At 42.3% G+C, this 7,767-nt stretch overlaps 1 protein-coding gene across 4 annotated transcripts in view; it reads right to left on the bottom strand.

Moving 5' to 3' along the window:
• The window catches only part of ARID3A (AT-rich interaction domain 3A), an 86,173-nt gene extending 78,901 nt beyond the window's left edge, over nt 1-7,272 (bottom strand). The window contains exons 1-2 of one of the 4 annotated variants that reach the window (XM_081322665.1): nt 7,138-7,272; nt 5,642-5,985 (exon numbers count right to left, since the gene is read on the bottom strand). The gene's annotated coding sequence lies outside the window, so the exon portion shown is untranslated. Of the gene's footprint in view, nt 1-5,641; nt 6,236-6,619; nt 6,687-7,137 lie in introns of those variants that run through there. The other 3 variants (XM_081322666.1, XR_014025810.1, XM_081322667.1) reach the window with 3 other exon arrangements.
• Between the last annotated feature and the right edge of the window lie 495 nt (nt 7,273-7,767).

Consider the following 7,767-nt stretch of genomic DNA (forward strand, 5'->3'; position numbering starts at 1 on the left):
GATCCAACTCTCAACCTCTCTAATTTAATACTGCAAAAGACTTTTACTGCTGAACCTTCGACCAATTCCCAGTTTTTTAGACAGCCTGGCCTCAGAATTCTGAAAAAGTTATAGTCCTAATTCTCTAAAAAAAAAATGCTAAACTGGAGAATGTCAATATAGACCACACTGGAGGAAGGGGATCAATGATGTTTGGTCGAAGCGGGCCATCAGTTATATTAGCTCACAAAAAGATCGATTCTTCCATGGAATTGGAAGAGGAGAAAGGGCTGTCAATGGCCACAATTGAGAAGATGCTCCTCAGGTATCATCAAACCGTCTAATTCAAATAGCTATTTTCCACTACAACCAACTCAACAGATCTGAAAAATCCACCCCGCCCCCTGCAATTTAAATTTAACAGACAGCCCTGCCAACCAACCAAGCCTGTTCTCAGTGTCTTGCCAAGGCCCTCTCCTACCAAACGCACTTTTCTTCCCAACTGCCACGGAACCTTCACCGAGGCAAACACCTTAATGACATCAGAGGAAGCAGGAACCAATCAGGAGACCCACGGTGGACACGGTCTCTAATGTCTTTGGCTGCACGGCGCAAAAGGAGGAGTCAAAATGACACACTCTGGTTTTTATATCCTCAAGGGCAGGGGTAGGCAACCTCGGCTCTTTTATGACTCATGGACTTCAACTCCCAGAATTCCTGAGCCAGCCAAGCTGGCTCAGGAATTCTGGGAGTTGAAGTCCATGAGTCATAAAAGAGCCAAGGTTGCCTACCCCTGCTCAAGGGAGAAGGTGTGAAATCTGCACTATTTATTTATTTATTTATTATTTAAACTTGTATACCGCCCTATTCCCGTAGGACTCAGGGCGGTTTACAGGGAAAAATTAAAAATACATACATACAAAGTTAAAATCGATTAAAACTAAAATTAAATTAAGTCCCTGAATTTAAACTAAAACCCCATTAATAAATAATTAAAACCCCTCAGTCTGGGCCAGACAGCTCAAAAAGCCAAGTTTTCAAATCCCTGCGAAATGAGCGAAGGTCGGGGGCAGTCCTAAGCTCCATGGGAAGATGGTTCCAAAGGGCCGGCGCGCCCACAGAGAACGCCCTCCCCCTGGGGATAACCCGCCGGCATTCCTTGACTGGCGGTACCCTAAGAAGGCCCTCCCTGTGGGAGCGCACGGGACGATGGGAAGTTGATGCCGGCAGCAGGTGTTCCCTTAGATAATCCGGACCCAAGCCATTGAAAGCTTTATAGGTCATTACCAGCACCTTGAATCTCACTATCATACACAAAAAAAATAAAGAAAGGACGATGCCCCCAAAAGGAATACAGGTAGTCCTCGACTTATGACCACAATTGAGCCCAACATTTTTATTGCTAAGTGAGACATCGGTTCAGTGAATTTTGCCCTATCTTACGACCTTGCTTGCCACATTTGTTAAGTGAACCACTGCAATTAAGTTAGTAACACAGTTAAGTGAATCTGGCTTCCCCATTGACTTTGCTTGTCAGGTCGCAAAAGGGAATCATTGCAACTTGTCATAAACATGAGTCAGTTGTCAAGCATTTGAATTTTCATCTTTGGCCATGGAGATGCTGCAATTGTTCTAAGTGTGAAAAACAGTCGTAAGTCACTTTTTTCAGTGTCATAACTTTGAATGGTCACTAAATGAACTGTTGTAAGTAAGGACTACCTGTACATGTCAAAAATGCTCTGAAAATAACCTCAACTCAGTAAAAAAAAAAGTTCTCAACTCCTGTTTTCATTTTATCTGTTTTACATATATTACAATTCACAATTTACATATTGCATGATCTTGATATTTCAAATTTCAAAAAATCCCAGAACATGGAAACTAACACTAATAATTTTACATTCAGGGTATCAGTTGCATATGACTTTTTATTCCCCCAACAGCCATGATAGAATTTTCATATTACGGAAATTTTCAAGAACTGAATATTAACATGTGTCCAGTAACCATGTGGGAGTATAACTGAAGAGTGGTTGGTGTATGCGTGTATAGAGAATTGAATAGGTAAATTGCAAAAAGGGTAGGCAAACAAGAAATAAATATCAAATATTTCAATTCTTGTGAATTTAGTGGTGCCTGTTCCTCATTACCTAATCTAAGCTGCTTGCCTAAAAGATATATATAGCCAAACTCAAACCAACAAAATATAACCAGAGATTGAAAATACGTTACCTTTGCCCCCCCCCCCGCTTAGATTGGTAAAATGTTGTAATAAAGAAAAAAAGTATCTAAATTGCCTATCTCTTATCTCAAAATACATAATTTCAAATGCGTTAAGCATGTGAAAAATACCTTCTCCTCTTGCTCAAGAACTAAGCAATTCATGCCTAGAAATTAAAGATGAATTATAATGTACCTTCACATTTTCTCCTAAAGCCAATCCCACCTTGTCAAAAATATTTTACTTCTCCACCACTGTCACTTCAAACTATAGACCCAATTCCAGCTATAAACAAGCAAGGGCATAATAGTTGTCAGAGTTTGAGAAAAAAAGGGGAAAAAATCTAGAAATGGCTGAACTGGGACCTCAGAAGGCAGGCTCATCTAAGCTCTGTTCTGGGCCAGAGACATTAATACTATATTAATCTGGGAAGCCGCAGAAACTGAAACGAAGGGCAATTTAAGGAAGCCTATTAGCTACGCAAAAAGAGGTGGTAGGATTTTTCCAGTTGCTGCCAATATTAAGATCCTAAGGGTAGGCAGAAATAGAAAGTTATGTGCACACAGACTAGGCAGCAAGGAGAAACACTTGTCTATCAAGGCTTGGGTGTAACAATTTATATTGCAGCAAATTCTATTATCTCTGCTGCCAATCAATCCCCCAGACACAAGATGTTCAAAGCTGTCCAGATCCCAAATGTTTTTCTGCATGCCCTGTTTTTTCCATGCACAGGCTTGAAATTTAAGACTCTTAATTCCTTGGGCAGAATTCTGTCAAATGAAGTTAATAGCATAAGGTTAATCAGATTTACAGATTTCTCCCTCCCATTTGGGAAGCATATTCTAAATTCAGCCTAGGAGCAGGAACTATTTGAACTACAAATGACGATGTGCTTTTTACATATGGACCACATTCATGGATTGGAGCAGATGTGTGCCATAGAACGATATCCTGCAAGATGGATTTAATTTTAATATTTGATAAGAGGAACAAGCCACAGCAGATACACAGAGCTAAGAATTAAAACTGACTTCCTGAGTTGTAATGAAGCAAAGATAATGAGATACAATCAGCCAGTTATAATTAAGGAATCATAAAACAACTAAATATTTTTATGAGTCTGATAAATGAGATGAGGTAAGCTGACATTGATCATTTAAGGAAATTCTGGGGTTTAAAAAACTGCTCAGCTTTTTTCATTGCCTCTAGCTCCATAAACTTCTGTATACCACCTACGGATTCTGTAGCCTCAGTGTATATGTATCTATGAGATTATGTATGTGTGTGCACACATTTGCACCATGCCAAATTTTGTAACGTGATGACCCTTGACTACTTGTAATTACTCACTCTCTTATAAAATTGCAATCATTGACTAAGCCAGACTTTTTCAACTCAAAGTATGTTGAGGGCAAGGAGGTGTTGCATACTCATTATCATCATCAAGCAGTTTCAATATTTTGTCTCCCTTTAGTGAGCAGCATAAAAGAACAAAGGGGTAGGGCTCCACAGGCTGGATTCTTCATAGCTGGGTTTACTTTCTAACTTCTCCTAGATTTAACTTTTGGTAGGAGAGCAATAACAATATGTCTGGACCTAAAGCTGTCCTGGCAGGGGCAAAACCATTGTCTATCCAAGAAGCCAGGCCTCAGTGATCACAAGCAGCAGAAGCGACACAAACTTGCATGCTTCAGGATTTTTGCTAGTTTGCAAAAGATTCAGGTGATCTAAATTCCAGAGAGGGCCCTGAAACACCCTAAATTACCTCTCACTCTGATAGAGAAACTTGTAAAAGCCAGAATTGCGAAGGAAAATCCAAGTCCTCAATCGTGTTTTTCAGCTTTTTTTTTTAAAGAGATCAAACTAGTAATTCCTGCAAAGTCAAATCACAGAGACAGCTCAGCAGCCAAGAGAAATATAGCCACAGGATGCAGACAAAAATTACTGTATAGCAAAGCTCCTTTAAATGTAATATTTCCAAAACTATCCCTTCACACACAGGCTAAATCCACAGGCAAGCCTGATAGGTAGGCAAAAAATATGCGCTGCACCTCTGCATGATATATTGATCCAGTTGGTGCCTCCAAAGTCAACACAATCAGATCTCTCAGTTCACACACACTAGTGTGCATGCTTTCACAGTTAGTCCACTCACCACTTTGACCTTGAGTCCTTCTGAACAGATATTATAGAAAGGGGCTTGAAGGTGAACTGAACAAATGTCTAAAAAGACACTCATACTATGATACGACCTTTTTATTAAATACTGTGATCCATTGTGGCCATTAAATAAAGGGGGGCAAGCATAGAAGGTAGCTCAAACGTGAATACAGAAAAATCCTTTGTTGCCGAGTTAAGTACTAAAAATGCCGTCTTAAACAACGCTGACAATCGCACTTACTAGGGCAGTTAGGCCCAGCAGACAAGTGAGAGACATTTCTGAATAAACACGCTGTTAATGGCATGCTCTCTTTTAAAAAGATTATTTCTAGGTTAAGATTTGGAAGGTTAAAAAGGGTACAAGATAAAGGCAGTTCCAGAGAACGAAATATTCTGGGTCACAACAGCTTGTATATTAAATTAATATAGGTGTAGAACGCAGCCTTTTCAACGAGATCCATTAAAGCAGACTTTTTTTTTTTAAAAAAAGTGCTCGTTCGAGACTCCCGTAATGTAAATCAACCTACGTTGTCTAGAACAATCCCAACAGAAAAACAGTGGGGGAAAGGTCGCTAAGCGATCCATACAAATGTTAATTGTGGGGGGCGGGGTGGGGGTGGGGGGCTGAAGCGAGCCAAATGGATTACTTTTAGTTACATTACAGTTGTCCTTTAAAAAAAAACAACAACCACCCTCGGCTTAAAACTAAATTGCAAAATTAATCCAGGAGTGGAACTTGCCAGCTTGCTCAGGAAAGGGACAGCGAGGGACGCAGTTGCACCCAGGAGGGGGAAAAATACACGAAGGAGAGCCGCCCCTGCCTGCCCGCCCCGCCGCCTCCTCCTCCTCCCACAACTCGATTTCAAATATAACCATGGTTCTCTCTCTCTCTTTTTCAAGTAAAGTTAGAAGCCAAGGGCAGTTAAAAGAAAAGCAGCGACGCGGAGGGCTCGCTCAACCCGTAAAGCACATTGCATATTAACTTTATTTAGCCATTTATTTATATCGCTCTACTCCCCCCTCCCCCTAAAAAAACCACCCCTCCATTCCCTTCTTTGGGAAGGGAGGGGAAAGCTGGAGATCTGTTCTAAAACGCCAACAATTTTGTTTCCCATTCGCTCAAATTTCAAAACACTAAGGCGCACAAACACACACCTATATTATCCCCCCCCCCCGCTTGGAGAATCCTGAGCCGTTTGTCCATTATTATTATTTTTTTAAAAAAAAACACCACCAAAAACATTAGAGAAGAGCGGATTCCTATCGCGGGGGCTATTTTACCTTGCAAACAGACACGCGAGGGGAGCCTCATTTTTCCTTCTGGCTGGTTCCTTTTATTCCCCCGGAATCCAGTCCACTGATCCAGCTGGGCCGCTCAGCTTTCCACGCGCGATGCTTCCCTTGATCTTCCAGACAGATCTTTCTTTCCTGCTTTTTTTTTTCTTCTTCTTCTTCTTTTTCTTTCTGGCTGGCGTCCTCCCTCCCCCTTTTTCTTCCTTCCTTTTTTTAATTGCGTCGCTTTTAATTCCGCCTCCCTTATCTGGCTTGGATTAGTAAGTTTCCCTTTACAAGCGATTGCATGGCCTTCTCCTCCTCCTCCCTCGATGCCTAAGGCGTGCACAGAGCTGGATAGACAAATCATAGGATGACAAAATAGCAATCAGATGCAAATTCCTAACCTCTGAATCAGGACCCAGCCATAAGAGAGGGTTGGGTCCTTGCCCTGCTAAGGGAGCGTCGTTCAATTCCTCTTGGCGGAGGAAACGTGTGCGAGAAGCCAAACGGCCGCAAGAGACACGCCACCTGTATCTGCACGTTTCAGTCCCTTTAAAGCAGGGGGGTCTTCAAACTTGGCCCTTTTATGACTTGTGGACTTCAATTCCCAGAATTCCTCAGCCAGCTTGCCTGGCTGAGGAATTCTGGGAGTTGAAGTCCACAAGTCATAAAAGGGCCAAGTTTGAAGACCCCCTGCTTTAAAGGGACTGAAGGGCGGTATACAAATAAAATAAAATAAAATAAAAATAAAGTCCCGCGGTACTCTCGGCTCTAAGCCTAACCCTCTAAATCCAGGCTAACAAAACCCCATTTATAGTATTCACATAAGAATGCAAATCAAGCATATTAAACCTTCCCCGGATGGCCGCGGGTTCCCCTCCCCCGTCAGACAATGGCTGGGTTCCCACAACACGCTGAACCATAAGTGACTCAACCCAGCCTAGTCTGCCGGGCAAATCCAGGCTGCAAAGGAAAGATGCTTACTACTGCTCTTTTGCTGTTTAGGGCTGCTAGGAATTCCTCGAGTCTGCCATTTAGGGACTTTAACTTTTAAGAGTACAGCTTTCAATTACAAGTTAGCGTTAGGGAATTGGTTAAAAAAAACCAACACAACAACACGCACCAAGCAGCAGAAAGGGTGGGGCCGCCAACTCTGCACTGCGAAACCCCAGACACCCACCAGGTGGTAGCCAAAAAAGACGCAGACAATTGTAGCCCTTTGCTGCCCTCCAGCGTCAGCCGTCATTTTTGCAGACCCTATTTATTTATTTTATTTTATTTTATTTTATTTTATTAAATTTATATACCGCCCTTTCCCGAAGGACTCAGGGCGGTTTACAGGGTGATTAAAAACAAAGATACAAAAGTTAAAAACAGATTTTAAAAAAATTATATTCGTCCCTGCATAAGTAAAACCCCAGTTAAAATTAAAAATTAAAATTAAAATTAAAAAATTATGCAGCAGCTCAATTACTTTCTGACGAATAGCCCCCCCCCCTTACAGTATGGAAGCTCAGGTTGTTTGGCTTGCTGGGACCCACACGACTCCGTTGCCCGTTGTGTTGCTAGAAGCCACACGCTCAGAAACGAAGGCTTTATTTTAAACTCATCCGAATTTTAAGTCCAGCCGCCCCGAGTTCTAGGTTTGCACTTTATCACTTAGACCAGGGGTAGGCAACCTCGGCTCTTTTATGACTCATGGACTTCAACTCCCAGAATTCCTGAGCCAGCTTGGCTGGCTCAGGAATTCTGGGAGTTGAAGTCCATGAGTCATAAAAGAGCCGAGGTTGCCTACCCCTGACTTAGACCAAGGTTTTTCAAAGCTTAAGCTAGGTAGACTTCGATTTTCTCTTCCTCCCCTTCGCAACCGAGGATTAGAAAAACTCGTGGACTTTCTCTTTTCCCACCCGCTTCCCCCCCCCCAGACCCTGTCCTCTCGGATGGCCGCCGACGGTCACTTCCGCCTCTTTCAAATTCTTCGACCCCGATTCGTGGGGGTTAGGGTTGTATTAACAGCTGGTAGTGTTCCTTCTCGAGCCTTGGAGGGGGGGGGAGGAAGGAAAAAAAAACAAACCACCACTGGGCAAATAGTAGTTAGCAAGCCAGTTCCTAGAAAGGGCTATCTCGGCTGT

Source organism: Vipera berus (assembly GCF_964194415.1).
Source record: "Vipera berus genome assembly, chromosome: 1".
NCBI lineage: Eukaryota > Metazoa > Chordata > Lepidosauria > Squamata > Viperidae > Vipera > Vipera berus.